Source organism: Stenella coeruleoalba (assembly GCF_951394435.1).
Source record: "Stenella coeruleoalba genome assembly, chromosome: 14".
NCBI classification, from domain to species: Eukaryota; Metazoa; Chordata; class Mammalia; order Artiodactyla; family Delphinidae; genus Stenella; species Stenella coeruleoalba.
The window spans coordinates 3,006,199-3,025,074 of NC_137160.1; the positions used below are offsets into that span (position 1 = coordinate 3,006,199).

At 45.7% G+C, this 18,876-nt stretch overlaps 1 protein-coding gene across 3 annotated transcripts in view; it reads right to left on the bottom strand.

Annotated features, from left to right (window-relative positions):
* ZNF236 (zinc finger protein 236) overlaps positions 1–3,953 on the bottom strand; it is a 161,165-nt gene extending 157,212 nt beyond the window's left edge. For all 3 annotated transcript variants that reach the window (XM_079942240.1, XM_079942239.1, XM_079942238.1), the window contains exons 1-2: positions 3,737–3,953; positions 2,972–3,060 (exon numbers count right to left, since the gene is read on the bottom strand). The gene's annotated coding sequence lies outside the window, so the exon portion shown is untranslated. The remainder of the gene's footprint in view (positions 1–2,971; positions 3,061–3,736) is intronic.
* Between the last annotated feature and the right edge of the window lie 14,923 nt (positions 3,954–18,876).

Genomic DNA, 18,876 nt, shown 5'->3' on the forward strand with positions numbered 1-18,876 from the left:
ATTTATCAACAATGTTCATAATGGTCCCATCTCTATTTCCTGAGCCTTGCAGTACATAACATGGCATGCCTCACACAGCTCCTGCTCGTCGCATGTTATGAACTTGCCCTGACAGAGACCAAAGCAGCAAGTTGGCCCCAGTTCATATTGTAAATAACTAAGTACTGATCAGTGTCACAGTTAAGAGTTCTACCCATGTGAATACTATCTAATTATTTTCCACCCAAATTCTCATTTCTCAGATCCATGACATCTTCCAAACACAGACATTTCAGTGAAAAGTTGAGCCATAAATTTAGTCAGTTGTTTCAGTTAGCCATGCCTTCCAAATTTTCTTTGACACAAATTGCTGAAATTGCAGTGTTTAGAACACGCCGGGATCTTTTACTGCCTGGCTCTTATCACAAATGTCTGCCCCAAAACGTGCATATGAAGGGCATTCCCAAGCAACAAGTTAATGTTACTCTAGCCCTCCCCAGATTTGGTACATCTGTTTTGGATTCCATTATAATTTTTAAATGTTAGGGTAGGCAAGATTCTGGTGCAGTGAAATTGCCAGGGGACTCCACACAGCCCTGAATACTGCTAGCCAGTTTGAAATAACATCAGTGAGTTTGGAAAGACCTACTTTTAGAATACAAACGGAGTGAAAGACACTTCATTCACTGAGTCAGGTCCAACAAATGAGGCAAAAGATAACCACCAAAGACTGTGAGGGCAACACAGCCTTAGAGCGTTTAGAGCGAATCTACCCCAAGAACTGTCGGTATTACAATGGGAAGCCTTATGTTTACTGCACACCCACTCTGCGCCATGTGGTGTGCTAGGAGCTTTGCATACATTATCACAACTCTGAGAGGTGGATACTGTTAACCCCTTTTTACTAATGAGGAAACGGGCTCAAGATATGATTTGTGTGAGGTCATGGATCTGCGTGTGGCAGAACAGGGAGTAGGTCTGGTGTCTTATGGCGACATTTCTCCTCCTTCCCCTACCCCAGGGGTCAGCAAACAAGGCCTGAAGGCCAAACCTGGCCCACCATCGCTTTCTGCCATTAGAATTTACTGGAACACAGCCAGGCCTACTCATTCAGTCATGGTGTGTGAGACTTCTATGCCATGGGGAAGCTGAGTCGTTGAAACAAGCTAAGTCCACAAAGTCTAAACTGTTTACTACCTGGCCCTTTAAAGAAAAAAAAAAAAAGGAAAATGCAGGCCCTGCCCTGCACAGTGAAACCTACTCTTACTTCTGAGGGTCTCCTCTGTTTACCTCACCCCCATCCAATAGGAAGCCTAGAAACGTCTGCCACCTGTGCTAAGATAGAGGCTCTCCCAGCCCCAGGGCCGACAGAAACAGGCTCTGTTTCTGCTTTGCACACAACCAGTTCCCCAGGGCGCTGCCCAGCGACTGCAACCTCATCACAGCCACCCTCCGAGGACCTGTTGTCAGGGACGCCTGCACTGTGGAAGCATCCAGACCAAGGGCAGGCCACAGCACTAGGCAGTTCTGTCCCATCAGACCTCCCTTTTCACCAAGGTCTCCATGACCAGCAAGTGTGGCCCTCTGCCTCGATGCCCAGGGCCACTGCTGCATCTGGGTGGACAGTGGACTGGAACAACTGAGGCCGAAACGTGTGCCTTATTGAAGGGTCACCGCTCCCTGGCTCTGTCCCGGCAGCCAGCCCGCCGCTGCGGGCAGGACCGTTTCTGTGTGAGTCTGGAGATCTACGGCACTCAGTAGTTAGAAGAGGAAGCTGTAAAGTGCCCGGCAGGGCAGCTCTAAAATCCACAGGCTGAGAATCCTTAAGTCCTACCGCCTGGCTTAGCTTTCCTCCTCCTGAACCAAGCTTAGTCACGCATAATACAGGGAAAAAGAACAGAATGAGTTTAGCGCGATCTTGTCTGACAACGTTCCTCACTCTTAGCTCCTGAGATGAAGTAGACTATTCCAGTTTCCCAGGAAGTTTATCAAGAACCCATTTGAGAGGGAGGAGGCTTGCAGGGAAGACGTCTGGACAGCAGCCCAGCATCTCAACAGGCTGGGGCCATGCTTTGTAAGAGCCTGTTCTCTACATTCAGAGAGAGCTAAGGTCACATTTTGTCCTGGCCATGTACTTGCTGTTAACTTGGGCCACATATACATTCTCTCCATCTTGGTTTTTCACTTCAGAGAATTCAATGGAGGAACTTTTATAAATCAAAGAGCATTAGGCCAAACCTGCAACAGACACAGTTCCTTTTCTTTCTTCACCTTTGTCCTTCTCTTCCCTTAAACTGGCTTAGCAAAGGGTAAGGCCAAAGGCCTTGAGAAGTCTGAGGTAATAAAGTATAAACGGGGGAGTGCAAAACTCTGAAGAGCAAAAGGACATTTATTCAGAGACATCACTGGCTCTACAGCTTCATTAATCATTGTCTAACCTGGTTTTCTGAAGCACAGATGACACTGGTCTGGAGGACTGTTATTTTCCAGAGTCAGAGGAAATATTACGTTCTTTGCTGGGTTATTTCTGCTGAGCTGGGCTCCCTCCAGATTTTTTCTGAGTTCAAGGGTGGACGTGTGGAATCAGGTCATCGTCATCTGCACTTTATCTACTTATTATTTTTGGCCGCGCCATGCAGGATCTTAGTTCCCTGACCAGGGATGGAACCCGTGCCCCCTGCAGTGGAAGCTCCGAGTCTTAACCACTGGACCGCCAGGCAAGTCCCTCATCTGCACTTTCGACCGAATAAACGGGCTCATTGAAAGCAACCTGACATCTGAATGGACAGAACGAGTAAAACAGACAACTCCAAATGTATATAATACAAATCGAAATCTTGACTTTGGTGTACCTTGTGGTGCTTTCATTTTGAGTGCACCTGGTACTGTGGGAATTCCAAACATTTCAAAGAAGTGACTGCCACTCCTCTGAAGCCCCCAGTCAGGAAGCCTTGGACACGGTCCAACTTCCCCATCGTGACCCGACACTCACCACTCACGGCTTCGTCTCTCCGCCCATGGGTCCTGATGCTTCAGAACTGAAGGTCCCCATCTTCAACTTCAGCGGAGATTTCCTCCATCCTTCCAAAAAAACAGAACCAGAAGAAGAAACCCTGGAGTTAGAACGCGGGCGTGTCTCCACCAGGTGGCAGTGGTGCCTAATTCACAGGCTCCTGGCTCCTTGGCTAAAGCCGACGGTGGGCAGGCCCCCCCCCCCCCACCCGGAGTTTACGCATCGTGGTACAGATGTCACAATGCCTTTATGAGGGAGCTGAGACTCCGGACTGTAAGCCATGTGTTCAGAGCCACGTGGATCGGGATGCAGACCCGGCCCGTCGCCGCGGAGGCTCGGGCTACCGAGGTCCAGCCCGTCCCCTCCGCGCACGACTCCGGCCCGAACACCGAGTTCTCACCCGGATCGGATCGCTACACGTGTGGTGCATCCCGAAACTGCCGACTTGCTCTTCCCTCTGCCCGTGGGACCGGGTCTCCCGCCCGCCCTTTCTGTTCAGTAACAGGATGGTCAGCGGACGCCCGGTGACCGCGGGTTTCGGACCCAAGAAAGGCCCAAGTCGGAGGGAAAAGCTCATGTTATCTGAACGAAGTGTTAGTATTACTATTAGCCCTAGAGACACTAATTTTCCTGGAGCTCGTCGCATACACAAATTCTAGCAGAAGGCTCCATCCACCAGCTCCTGTCCCACTCGGCACCTCTGTCCACCCTGGGCTGATCCTACGAAATAGCCCTGTTACTTACTTCCCCGCCCCGGTGCTCCCTACACGTCGGCGGCGAGTGGGGAAGACACAGTTTCTCTGCCGGCTCGCGAGTCCCCCCACACCGGGCCGGGTCTGCATACGCCACAACCACTCGTGCCGGTCGGGCCAGGCGGGCTGGTCCCCGCACGGCTTCCCGAGCTCGTCAGCGAAGGAGCCCCGGGTACCTCAGGCTAGCCGGCCTCGCGCCTCTTCCGGGCCCTCCCCATGCAGCTCTCTGATTGGAGGACATGAACTCTCACGTGATCAATGCCAACCAGTCACTTGGCAGCGTCGGTCAGTCACATGGCTGCACGTCCACCAGTCACGTGGCCGCCCAGAGCACAGTGGTGGGCAAACGTGGCTCCTGCCTCCAGCCCTTTCGGAGAGGCGAGTCACCTGTTAGCTTTTGTTCCAGAGAATTTTCCCACCAGTTTCTCCCCAGGCAGCCTCGAATGGAGTCGGGGTGAACAGGGTGATGCTGCCCAGCAGGTTCGAATGAACAAAGGAGCGTATCAGTGCAGTATGTTATAAATAAAGCGTGTTTGTGCAGTAAAGAGAAATGGCAGACGAACACAGGAGAGAAGAATGATGTGGAGGCCAGCACTCCTGCCTGACGCACAGGTGGAGGAAGGGGATGGGCGAAGGAATGGACCTGTAACTTTTTAAAAATAAAATCCCTTTTGGGCATTCTCCTTTGCACCACGTTTAAGTCGACACTTCAACTTTTTATTAACTCTTTCTTCGAGTACATCCCCCTACCTCCTTCCTGCATTTCAGTGTTCTCTGAGCCATAAATGTCCTCTATTATCCGAAGCCTTTTCTTGGGTTTTCCGTTGCCATCTTACGTTGAAAACAATGCCTGAAAAGGGAGCCAGCCGAGATTTCTGTTAAGACCAGTTTCATCTCAAATTTCTTGCCCGCAAGGAATAAGGGGATATGGGCCCCCCTTAATAGGCAGAAGCTGACAGTGTGACTTACTTTAGTTTGTCCAGACTGTTCTTTACCGAAAAGCCCTGAACACAACCGTACTGAGACCCCAGCGCTTAGTTTTAGGAGGGAAGAGAAAAGAAGACAGCCAGGGTGAATGGCTGTGATGTTATCTAAACATTTCATCTCCGGTCCTTATCAGCTCCAGACCTCCGAGGTCAGTTTGCTGCAGAGACTGCTCTTTAAACACTTCAGCACAGAAAGCAGGATTTTCTAAAGTGAAGGCCCATCGAAGAGGACCCAAGCAGGGAAGGAAATTTAAATTCCAGTCCACTGAGCAACCTTTTGCATCCGAAGCCCTCTTTCCCAAGCCTGCTCGTTTCCGGGAGCAGCCCAAGCCTACGGAAGTGCTGGAGGTGCTGGGTCCCTGGCGCCGTTCTCATCCCCTGCCCTGGGAGGGCCCTAGCCTTGTGTTCGTAAGGTCACAGAGTTTGTAAAAGTTGCAAAACTAAGGTTTGTGTTTTGTTTTGTTGTTGGTATTCTTTTACTTAGAGTTTCTTCTCCGTATAAATTGGAATAGTCCCAAGTTCCACAAAATCTGGATCTGAGCTTGCATGAGTTTTACATGATGCATACAGGTCAGTGAATGCACCCCCAAGATAATAAACTGGGGTACAGGAAGAAACCATTATAACTTCTTTACCTTTTTCTTTTTGTAATCAAATAAAAAGATCAAACTTTACTAACATTGGTCACACTGATCCCTTCTCCTCCGTCTCGCTCTCTGTGCTCTGACAGGCATGGACACCCCTGGAGAGAGAGAGCACCTAGAGTGAAGGGTGAGGGCAGGAGGTGCCCACTGGCGTTTTCATCTCAGCATTTGGTGTATGAATGTAGTTTACGTATGAGAAGCATATTCATTCTCACTACTTGCACTCAAAAGACAAGCTGGAGTGAGAACAAAAAGATATGTTTTTAAAGTTATGATAAAGTAGTTTAAAATATTTTCACACCGTGTATGCTTATAGTAAATAAAGTATATCAGTGCAGTAATTGTACACATCTATGTGGAATTAATAAATTATTTGAGCAGGTGCTCATTTTTTAAAAAAAAATCTGGCAGAGGTGCACTATCAAAAGTTTGGAAATTATAGCTTTAAAGTATTGTATTAACAATACCATCTCCACGCAGAAGAAAGAGAACTAGGGCAGAAAAGGTATGCTATCAACTTGTCCGTAGATGTGCCTAAATAAGGAATGTAACTCTGGTCCTTAAGTACTTTTGGATTCACCAGCCACTCTTAGAATGCAGAGTTGCCTGGGAGATGGATCACAAGCTGAGTCAGCAGTGGACCATTCACACCTTAGTATGAAGGATTCCGGTTACTTCCTTGTCTGCTAGCACCATTGGAAATGGAAGATGGGAAGAATGAAAGAAAAGGAATCAGAAGTTATTGCTTGTAGAGAAAGCCAGCTGTACCAGGGACCTGGAGAGCCCAGCGGCAGGCAGTGGAATCTCACCTCCGTATCTGGCTCGGGCTCACAGGGCCCCCTGCCTTCCAAGTGAGGCTGCTGGAGTCCAGCCTCCAGAGCTGACTCAACTTCTTCTGAAATAGACAGTCACAGCTTTAAAATATGGCTCAAGTCCTAGTCTTTTGTTACAACAGTATTGTATTTATTTAGGTGTGACTTTTTTTGGGAATTTTGTAATCTAACTTAAAATAACTTTAGCAGTACAGATAAGTGTCATTCATGTTACATTTGGTTGTGTATTCTGCCAGATATTATTTTTAAACATACTTCTTTTTTTCCTTCTTTTTTTCCTTCTTATTTGAGACCACCTAGAGTTTTTTTCACTAAAATGTGTCATGTCTTCAAGGAGCCTTGGCTACTTTCGTTGGAGACTGGCATTGGAAACCAAGAGCTGGGCACTGGGTGTGCTCATTCATTGCTACCAGAATCTCATTATTATTTTAATATGCCTTTACTTGAGCAGAGAATTCAAAATTGCTCATATATTTGTTGACTCTTTTCTTCTTCCTCTGTATATTGTTTCTTATGTTTTTTGCATGCTTTTCTATGAGGATGTTTAATCATTCTTGATTCAAAAGGAATCCTTAAAATTTAATAGACAATTTTAGTACATATTTATCCTATTTGATCATTGGCTTTTAAATTTTACTTATGTATTTTTCTGACATATAGAAGTTTTTTTTAATAATTAATTTACTTTTATTGTTTATTTATTTATTTGTGGCTGCATTGGATCTTCGTTGCTGCGTGTTGGTTTTCTCTAGTTGTGGCGAGCAGGAGCTACTCTTTGTTGCAGTGCGCCGGCTTCTCATTGCGGTGGCTTCTCTCGTTGCGGAGCACGGGCTCTAGGCACGCAGGCTTCAGTAGTTGTGGTGTGCGGGCTCAGTAGTTGTGGCTCGTGGGCTCTAGAGCGCAGGCTCAGTCGTTGTGGTGCAGGGGTTTAGTTGTTCCACGGCATGTGGGTTCTTCCCGGACCAGGGCTCGAACCCGTGTCCCCTGCATTGGCAGGCAGGTTCTTAACCACTGTGCCACCAGGGAAGTCCCTGGCATATAGAAGTTTAAAGTTTTTAGAAGTCAAATACCTTTACTTTTACTGTATATTTTTCTTTTACTATTATGCCAAACACAGAGGTTTATTCATCTATATATTGACTTCCTTGTCTTATAGCTCTTCCTTTTTTCATTCCTTTTCATCTCTAAGTATTCTTGGATTTGCTTTGTGAAGTAGTGCTCTAAATTTGTTTGACTTTATTTGCAAAGTATTAACAATTGTGCCACTGATTTAAAATGTTATTTTTATCTTTAATTCTTATAAAAACTCTGGGCTTCTATTTTGTCTATTAATATGTCTGCCTATTGCTGTGCAGCTCAATGCAGCAGACATTCTTTTTTATATCTTAAAGTACATCTTTTTATATTTTTAATCATAGTAGTGCAGACAGAGGGTTAGGTAAAAGTTTGGGGCTTATATGAAAACCAGCAGCCTCTGTTTCACCCTTCCCCACCCCATTCTTAACCATCAGAAGAAATATTTTAAATGATTTTAGTGGATTTTTTTCCTGCCAATTTTCTTGGCTGTTCTTATTATTTCTCCAAATAAACTTTAGAATTATTTTGATTAAAAAATTCCTTTCTAAATTTTATTGAAATTTGTTAAATTAAACTTGAGATCATTTATTTATAACACTGATGCTTTCTTTCCTGAAGTGCGTCCCATTTATTTAAATCGTCCATGCCCCTTGTTGCATCTATGAAATCCTCCCACCTCATCTGGGTCGTCTTTGATAATTCTTCTTCCATGTATCCCTGAGTATTGTGTGTGTGTATATTATTCAAATAGCAAAGATACACACGCCAACATACCTTTGCTATTTTAATAATATGTTTTCCGATGTGTTTTTGATAATTAAGAACAAATTTGTTTCTTCTATTCATTTGTTTCACAGCCACTCACCTTAGCTGATATACAGTAAAAACTGAAAATAATGCAGTGTTGAGGTTGACTTTGTTTCCAGGCCACCACCTCGTCAGAGCAATACTCAAGTGTCATTGGCGCCAATTGCAAAGAAATAAGGCATTGGTATTGGCATGCAAAATATAGAACTTTGGGCAATACTTTATTTTTAATGTATCAAAATCTTAACAGACATGTGATTCCTTCAAAGCACTGTGGTCCAGCCATTCAGTATTTAGGATGCTGTATTTATGAGACAACCAGAAATGTGGGCAGAGTTAGGCACGTAGGTTTTCATAAGGGGGTGATGATCTGTATTCACTCCAGCCTGGCTCAGGTCTTGTTCTCGATGCCAGCGGACATGCCCGACGCCAACACAGATGTGTCCACCCACGGGTCTCTCTCTCTCTCTGTCTCCCTCTGCCTCTCTCTCTCTCCCTCTCTCTCTCTCTCTCTCTCTCTCTCTCACACACACACCCCCCTTCAATTAGCCATCTCTGTTCATCCTTGACTCCAGCCTGAATCTCTCTCCTCCTGGTGGAAGTCTTCCCTAATGCATGTGACTGTTTTTCTACCTCCCTGTGATAATTGTTTTGTCTTTGGCTTATTCTTTACAGTACAAATCACAATGGTGATCATGTAATCGTTTGTACAGTTGTTGTTTTTGGTTAATGTTCTGTGAAGGATACAGTCTCGTCTCTGTTACTGTGGCACTTTTTTTGTTGTTCTGTCTTTTTCCTTTTGGCACTTTCTACACCTAATGTGAGCACAGAACAGGTGCTCCTGAACATTCGTTAAATGGAAAACAGTGAAATACTGGAAGTACCTAAATGCCTAACAATTGGAGCCCAGGAAGGAATGTGTTTTAATCATTAAAAGTTTGTTTTCGGGGCTTCCCTGGTGGCGCAGTGGTTGGGAGTCCGCCTGCCGATGCAGGGGACGCGGGTTTGTACCCCGGTCCGGGAAGATCCCACATGGGCTGGGCCCATGAGCCATGGCCGCTGAGCCTGCGCGTCCGGAGCCTGTGCTCCGCAACGGGAGAGGCCACAAGAGCGAGAGGCCCGCGTACCACAGAAAAAAAAAAAAAAAAAGTTTGTTTTCAAAGAATTTTAAGGGCGAGGGAGATTGCTTCATTTGATAGCATTAGGTTTGTGTAAATCAAAAGTAATAGAAAAGCACAGGAAAATTGCTGGAAAGAAACACACCAAAATGTTCACAGTGGTTGTTGCTGGAGGGGAGAGCCATACTTTTGTGTGTTTACTCTAAGATGGGCATGAATCAGTTTTACAGTCAGAAAAAAATAGTTTTTTTTTAAGTTGATTTAGAATATTTATGGCTAAGTTACTGGAACAAGTGCTTCTGAGGAACAGGGAAACAAAACTAGGTTTAAAAACAGAGATTTCAATAAAATAACATTTTAAATATTTGTTTAGAGAGAATCTTGATCAGGAGAATGGATAGTAAATGAAATGTGATATTTCTACCCAGTGGACCACATCCAACAGAGAAATGAATGAAAGAAACACATATTCACATGGATAAAACCTGCAGGGAAATGTTGAGGTAACAATATGTACCATTTATAAAATAAAGTCAATGTATAATATTAATTCTATAAATATTTAAAACACATAAAATATATATACAGATGAACTGCACTGGCTTACGACTTTCCAAGAACCTGAAGTGTGTCTGCTAGATCCCTCCTGTGTAAAAGCGGCAGAATGCCACCCTCAGAGAGTGGCCCTGCCGTGGGGACACTCCAGAGACAACACAGTGCAGGCCCTTCCCTCCCCTCTGGAGCGTCACACAGAGGAGGGGGCAGGGCTACTCGCCGGGGACCAAGCATCTCCATTCTCTCTGCAAAGCGCTTTCCCATAACAGCCTGTCATTTCCACTAGCACTGAGTCTAATGTTGTCTCTTATGTTAGAAGAAAATAGTCATTGCTTAAATATAGAGAAAATGCACTTATTTGACAAACATTGGTGCTGGAGAAACAGGAAAGGCAGGCGTCTTGGCCTAGCGCAGGAGTGAAGCCGGTCCCTTAAGCTCCTTACTTGTATGTGGATCCACTGATAATCTTCTCACCTAATTTTAGCCAAAAGGTTCAGCTTCTGCCCCCCGTCCCCCCCACCCCATCTTAACTCAAGAAATCACTTCTCCCGTCAACATACCTGTGAAGAGACCAAACAGAAGCAAAATTGCTGAAAGGCAGAGGGAGCCAGGGGCGAAAAACCCTGGTCATCTGCTACCTGCGGGGTCCAGACCCAGAGAACTGAGGGGCGGGTGCAGAGCCAGCCCCAGAGCGAACTCTGTGCCACGGAACCCTTCCTGCTGAAGGCCCACTTCCCCACCGCATCTCCCTCCTGGAGAGCATTCGGGCACACTCACACCCTGCACACTCCCACGTTCACACACATCTACACACAGTTTCACACTCACCCATGCACACATGTGAGCACGCTCTCACACTTGCACACGCGGCCCTCCCGTGCTCTGCCCCGTGAGTCTGGAGCAGATGATAAGACTTGATTTCCATGTCCCATGGCTGAGAACTGACCCACTTAAGCTGTGTTTACAAAGGTTAGTCACTGAGGCAAAGAAATGGTCCAGACGTAGAAAGCCTACCGTAGGGAAGAAGCTCCTATTGCCCCAGATTCCTGACGGCCTCCACGGAGGCGAGGGGCCCGGCAGTAGATTCCTTCTCCGTTCCGCCCTAGTGGGGCTGACCGGGATATCCTGGCTTGTCTTGAAAACCGATATTGATCACTTTAGAAGGCACCATCAGGCAGAGATTCAACCTGGTGGTTAAAATGGCCAGAATGATTGGATTGGGCTCCCCCGCGTACTGGATTGGGCTCCCCCGCGTACAGCTGCATTCCACACTCTGGGTCTGCTCTAGCTCTTGGATTTAAAGGTCAAATTAAAACTGGTCATCCAGGGCTTCCCTCGTGGCGCAGTGGTTGGGAGTCAGCCTGCCGATGCAGGGGACACGCGTTCGTGCCCCGGTCCAGGAAGATCCCACATGCCATGGAGCGGCTGGGCCCGTGAGCCATGGCCACTGAGCCTGCGCGTCCGGAGCCTGTGCTCTGCAACGGGAGAGGCGACAACAGTTAGAGGCCCGCGTACTGCAAAAAAAAAAACAAAAAAAACCTGGTCATCCAGGAGTCAGCTTAAGTGCCCACATTTATAACCCAAACTCTTGTCACGTCGGTGCCGAGCTTACCAACAGCAAATAAGCATCCTGTAGTTCGGGGGTGAAGCAAGAACTAATACTACTTTAAGAACTAGAATTAAATTGCAAATGCCCGGGACATGATTCCTATTATATGTAAAACCCATGTTATATTTAAACCCATAAACTGGTGTGGCATGAATTTAGATTATTTTAATTTTATTGTTTTTACAAAAGTCTCATTTGCAGGTGGCAAAACATAATCATTGTGAAAGATAACTTGGTCTTCTTGTTTATATTCAAGAACCAACTTCGATTAAAGTGTGCTTTTAAAAGGGCTTGAATAGGAGAATAAATCAGTATTGGTGTCAGTTTGTCTTATTTCAATAATAGTCACTATGGAAACAAATCACTGACCTATTTCTTTTCATACCACCAAGCAAACAATAGGGTCTCCACTTTTCTGTGTATCCTGTTCCCTTTGGACAGGAGTTTCTGGTACAGAATGTCTCTAAAGCACTTTTTAGTGAAACCTATAGTTCTTCCCTCCATGCTTAATTTAGTCGTTAACAAACATTCTCGGCCTCATTGTGGATTTCTGCCACGGAGGCACCCGGGACACTCAGCTCCATCCTTTAGATCCTGGGCACTCTTGGCAGATGTTCCCTCACCCTCGCTCAGAGGTAGAGATCCGCTGATGCAGGGATGCAGATGCTGGGCCAGCGTGCACGCACACACGCCACGAGACGCCCGGTGTAATAAGTCAGCCGAGTTCCACTTTAGCGTCTTTTCTTGCCACGCCGATCTGTAATTAAAGACAAATAAGAAGGTCACAGAAGGTCACTTTCCACACTAAGCTGCTGATTCAGGGAAGAACAAACGAAATATTAACATGTGTGTGTTCCCTTCCTTGTCCTCAACCCACATCCTAAATCCATTTTATATTTGGCTGAAGCCAGAAGTTTCTAAATATAGAACTGGCTCTCTCCCCAGCACTCACGAGTCCCCCGCGGGGCTGTCTGTGCAGCCACATGCCATGTTCGCCTGAGCCCCGTTAAACCAGCAAAGGGTGGCGTGTCGGCCCCGGTTCCACATCCCACCCCTCATCTCCAAGGACACACTCTTGTTGAAATATCAGAAGGAAGTATACTGTGTTTAACTTTATTGATGGCCTGCTATTTTTATGACCTGTAAATCCCTCCTCTTCACTTGTTTATTGTGTGAGATGGAAAATTACAGAGACATAATAAAAGGGGAAAAAAGGCACACATACAGAAATAAGTTTAAAAAAAAGACAGAAAAGACACACACCCCAAATGCTCTATACAGCTTCAGCACTCTCCAAGAGAGCAATAAAGAAATAAAGAAGAGAGAAATCTCCAACCTTCTGTATAACGTATTATGAATAATGAGAGTAAAGTGGTCATAGTGATGAACTTTTCTTATCTGACAAATTTATTTTTTTTAATGAGAAAAGTTCTGACCTAATGTGGTAGTGCTCCAAATGTGCCCCGGGTATCTTGGGAGAACTTTTTGTGATTTCACTATAAACATTACTTTCTTTATGCTCTAACAGAGCCATGATATTACAACAACTATGTCAAGATGATACCAAAGAAATTGTTTGGAAAGGGGGAAAATCTTCACCTGAAAACGTGGTGGATTGCTTGCAAACATGGCTCCCATTCTCCACATTTTCCTTGTCCTTGCCCTTTGCAATGTGACTCTGCAGCTTCTCCCGTTAAGAGGTAGAGTCCGTTTCATTGCCCTTCAAATTGGGGCTGGCCCTGCGACTCTCTTTGACCTTCAAGTGTGGTAGAAGTGATGATCTGCTAGCTCTGAGCCTAAGCCTCACGAGGGCTTACACACTTTCAATCTCTTAGGGCCACTGCCATGAAAACAAGCCTGGGATATTGTACAGCATGGTGAGAGCACAGGAGGAGAACTGAGGCACCCCAGCTGACCCGTAGCTGACTGCAGAGACGTGAAGATCATCCTAGCAGAGCCCAGACTAAATTGCTGACCCATAGAATCATAACTATATACATGGCTCTTGTTTTAAACTACTAAGTTTGGGGCTACTTTGTTACACGGCAATAGCTATCTGGTACACCTTTTCTCTTTCACTTTACCAAATCCTCCACCCCCAGCAAAGGCTTACTCTTATGCAAAAAGTCCTGGTCAAAGAATCAGGAGACCTAGATGCCAGTCCTGACTCTCAGACATTTAGCTGTGTGACTTTGAACAAGTCCTATTACTCTTCTGAGCATCAGTTTCCTTGTCTGTATGACGGCATACAAGATACTTCTAGCTGGAACATCTATATGAAGGAAACTGATAAAGCAGCTTAAATTCTTATACACATTGTTGCGAATGCCTTTAAGAGGCATGTCTAACAAATCTAGTCACGTCACAAATATGCCACTTGACTCAGCAATCCCACTTCTTTGCCCTTATGCTATGGAAGTAAACACACGAATATACTAGCATTTATGTTCAAGGGTGTCTAGTGCAGGATTATTTGTATGGCAAAAATCAAGAAATAACCTGAACACCTATCAGGGAAAATGGTTGGACAAATAATGGTATATCCATACATAACATATTATGCAGCTATTTAAAGAATTCTCTGGAAGAACTTTCATGATGTATTTTCTTAAGTGAGCAAAGTGAGTTTCATGGTGTATTTTTTTAAGTGAGCAAAGAAACAAAGCAAAAAACCTTTGTATGAATATGCAGTTTCTATATAATTGTTTGGCCACCAAGAATGGTTCAGAAGGATACGGACCAGGCTGATGGCCTGGGTTGCAGGCAGCAAAAATGTTGAAACAACCTCAGTGTTTACGTTTAAGAGTTTAGTTAATTTGGTTACGGCACATTCATATAGAGGCAGACTTTGGAGATACTGTGGGTTCAGTTCTAGGCACCCCAGTAAACCGAGTATCACAACGAAGCAAGTCACATGAATTTTTTGATTTCCCAGTGCATATAAAACTTATGTGTACATTATATGGTAGGGGCTTCCCTGGTGGCGCAGTGATTGAGAGTCCGCCTGCCGATGCAGGGGACACAGGTTCGTGCCCCAGTCCAGGAAGATCCCACATGCTGCGGAGCGGCTGGGCCCGTGAGCCATGGCCGCTGAGCCTGCGCGTCCGGAGCCTGTGCTCCGCAACGGTAGGGGCCACAGCAGTGAGAGGCCCGCGTACCGCAAAAAAAAAAAAAAAAACATTATACTGTAGTTCATGAAGTGTGCAATAGCATTAGTCTAAAAAACAATGTACATACTTAATTTAAAAAATACTTTATTGCTAAAAAATTCTAACCATCATCTCAGCCTTTAGTGAGTTGTAATCCTTTTGCAATAGTAACATCAAAGGTCAGTCACTAATCCCAGATCACCATAACAAATATAATAATAATGAAAAAGTTTGAAATATTGTGAGAATTACCAAAATGTGACACAGAGACAGGAAGTGAGCCAATGCAGTTGGACAATGGCGCCAATATACTTGCTGAAGGCAGGGTTGCCCCAAACCTTCAATTTGTTAAAAACATAATATCTGCAAAGTGCCATCATGCAAAGCACAATAAAACAAGGTCTGCCTGCAGTGAAATAATATTCAGCTGTTAAAAATAATGGTATATGATACATGAAAATAAGTATATATTAAAAATAATGATATTAATAAACGTGCAACAGTATTAAAGGAAATAAAGATGCAACTCACGCATTTCGAAACTCTTCAGGATAGACACACGCCAAATATCCACAGGTAATCTTCTAATGATCATGAGCTTATGAGCAGATTACCCTTATTTTTATGTATCTACGTTTTCCAATTTTGCTAAATTAACACGTGTGAAGGGGGAAAGAGATGGCGCAAAGGCAGGGATGTTTAGCAGTTCAAAAGGGTTGAGAAAGACAGAAAGAACCAGAGGGGACCGAATCCTTCATAAACTCAATAACATCTCTGAATAACAGGGAGGCAATAGTATTTTGAATTGGAAATGGAGGCTTGAGATATTTAGTTTAGTGAGTTGGGTGACTGGACATCTATAATGTCTCTGGCTCCTATAAAGTGATGAGAATGCATGAGATAATTAATATTTATAAAGTGCTTTAACATCCCGCAGGAAATGCTGCTCTATGAGGTAATACTGTCTTTCTCAACTCATATGGGCCCACGCAACCTCTTTCTGATCCCCACCTTCAATGATCACTGCTTTTTTCTGAGTTAGTAACTGTGGTCTTTGGTTTTTTTCCAAATAAGAAAACCTTGATGGGAGAAAGGTGTTATATTTCTTTTTACTGTAAACTTTGTAAATCAAAACAAGAAACTCTTTTTACCTTCTGAGAGTACATTTGTACTTGGATAGGTGCTTTTCATGAAAATATCAGCCTTGAATAACTCTTTCACAGCCAAGTGTAAAGGACTCTGGACCTAATAGGGGCTTCTAATTAAGATGAAAGATTAGCACGGATTGAGAGGGAAGGTAGCTTAGATCAGGTGTGCAGGGTGAGGACTGAAAGGAGGCCAAACTCTTTCGGCCAGGCAGCTTCTGCTCTCCTGTGTCTATGAGCCAGACAGCAAGCAGCTCTCCCCAGAGCCTGGCACTTACACAAAGATGAAGTACCTAGACACGAAACTCCTTGATATTCTGGCTACATCAACTGTGGGACAAGTTATAATGAAAAGGAACATTTCTGAGAGGACCTGGCCCTCTGGTGAAATGCGCCATTGCCTCTTCCCGTCTGGGCTTGGAATTAATTAAGGGGACCTCCGCTGAAGCTGGAGTCAGAACAGGCCTGTAGGGGGAGCTCTCACTCCCACCATCACCATCAGTTACTCCAAATAGGGAGAGACTTAGGCTGGCATCTCGGACAGGAAGGCGCCTCCACTTCTCATCCAGCAGGAGGAAGACGCCATCGCTGCACTGGACGATGGCCCAGCCAATCAGAGGCCGCAGCGGCCCAACCAACGGGAAGCTTCATGCTTTGGACTCCCAGGTTCTCCAATGAACTCTTTGGTCGTCCCAGCTCTTCCTAATTCTCTCCTTTTCCCTATAAAAGCAAGATTCCCTTCTTTGTTCCTTGGATTTGCCTGTGGTCTGCTGTAGTTCACATATCCCGAATTGCCATTCCTTTGGCTGTCCCCAAAGAAACTCACTTTAGCTGAGAAAAATGACTATTATATTATTGAAGTTGACAGGCCTGTTCCTTAGTCTTTGGCAGATTTATAAAGGCTTATGCGTGAATCACATGCATCCTACAGTCCAGCTGAGTGCATTACTATCATGTTTTTTTACTCTCGGAAAAGAAAATCATTGTTTCTTCTACTTAGACCCATCGCAAGTCTTAGCACATTGAAAACATTCCAACTACAAAACTTGTCGTTTCCGGGCAAGAAGCCGTTGGGTCAAGTTCGGCGGACACTTGTTTCCTCCCTTAGCCTCTGGACGACTGAGTAGTGACCAGGTCTGTACGTGTCTCTGTGGGTCCCCATTGTTGTATGTATTCATTCCTCAAGAGTCATCGGTGTGTGTGTAATTTTCTCGAAATAAAAGGCAGACGTCTAAAAGGGCCTTTCTTCCCCCTAATGTTGACACTTGCCCCTCTGTCACGTCACTCTTGCTTATTCAAGCCTCAATCCCAGCTCCCTTGTTTTAGTGTGTTTTTTTGTTTGTTTTTTGCGGTATGCGGGCCTCTCACTGTTGTGGCCTCTCCCGTTGCGGAGCACAGGCTCCGGACGCGCAGGCTCAGCGGCCATGGCTCACGGGCCCAGCCGCTCTGCGGCATGTGGGATCCTCCCGGACCGGGGCACGAACCCGTGTCCCCTGCATCGGCAGGCAGACTCCCAACTCCTGGTGACTGCGCCACCAGGGAAGCCCGCCCTTAATGTTTTATACGTAGATTTTCTCAATGTGAGTGGTAGGGCACCATACAATTGCCATAGGAATGAATCGCTGCTGTGAGAACAAAGCCTCAGAAATCGCCCTTTAAAACTGTACTTAAAAACAGTTATTGTTTGGGGGATGGTTTGTGGCCAGAATTAGCATTTTTTTCCCCAGAAATTACATTCCAAAAACAATGAAAACAATCCCGGAGTTGAGAAGTGTTGCCTTTATAAAACATAAAGTCTGTACTCACAGTCCTCCAACCGGGAATGTTCCCTGTTTCTGCGTGTGAAATATCTGGGTCAGTGGAAAAGTCGGTTCTGGATTTCATCCGGAGAGGACGTTTGTTATTAGAAGGTACAGCTTCCCTGCCAGGAGGCGAGTCTGAGAACCGGCAGGTCTGGAAGCTGCCAGCATTGTAACCTGTAAAAAGCAGGTATCAGCTTTAAAAAATCCCCCTCATGAAATAGGCTGTGTGTATTTTGATATTAGCAGTGTGAGTAAAAGTACACTTTTTAAGAAGTCAAACTCTTAGCGCAAATGAGAAAATTACTCTCGGCATCATTCACTGGAAACTCTGTGCCCAGCGGCTGTGAGAGCTGATCGAATACAGCTGCCCACGGGACTGTGGTTGACCCACCCTCTGAGTCAGATCCACGATGCCTAGGGTCAGGTTAGTCACAAATGACAGAGTCTATTTTGAGGGTCAACTGCTGAAAGGAACTTGCTGACCGAATGCTTCCATTTGAGAAACAGAATCCCGTCATTCAGGGCTCAGGAGCCAGACTGGCAAGACACAGTGTTTCCTGACTGTGTGGTGTGTGCAAGGCGTCTCTGGGCCCTTGACCCAGGGACCGTCTCTGCAGGCCCCCCACGTGTTTGTGTGTTGCGTAGACGGTAATGAGGAAAGAACAGAAACCCCTCAGCTCCTGGAGTCTGGCGACCAGAGGAAGAGGACTGTCTACCAGTGCAGAGTCCTGCAAATCACGCTCGTTGGGATTTGTGCTGGGTGCCGTGAAAGAAAAGTAAAGGATTCTGTGAAAGAGTGTGACGGGTGGGCCTGAGTCCCCCAGTGGGAGGGGCGCCACAAAGGCCCTCTGTCAGTGACATGTGAGCTGGGAACCCCTTGGCCCACACGGCTGTGCTCAGTCGGCCCACCCTTTCTGGTTGGAGGTGACATGTGGCTCGTTTGACGGTTGTCATCAAGTGGTTTCCCGTGGAGTAATACCTGCGTGCCCGAGCACCTGCCCAGGTGTAATTCGAGAGTAGGCAGCTAATGATTAAGGACGGAAATGAGAGCTAAGATATCCCATGTGCAGTTCTCACGTGTCACCAGGCCTTGTGGATGCACTGCTGCCACGGAGAGGAAACTCATCCAGGCTGCGTTTGACTTGCCCTGCACAGGAATTCATTTATAAACAGAAGCACACACTGCAGGCCACCTGACGTTGAGGACTCACGTGGGGTCGAGCCCTGCGTAACCGCGGGTGTCCGAGGCACTTCTGAGGGAGCTCACGCTGGTCTTTAACAGAAACGGAGCTCGGAGCATCCTCTCTCCATCCTTAATTTACTCCAACCTGTGTTTCCATCGAGCTTCTGATTAGCAGCTGTATTCTAGGTCGTGGCAGCAGGTGGCGCTTCAGGTGAGTGAGCAAC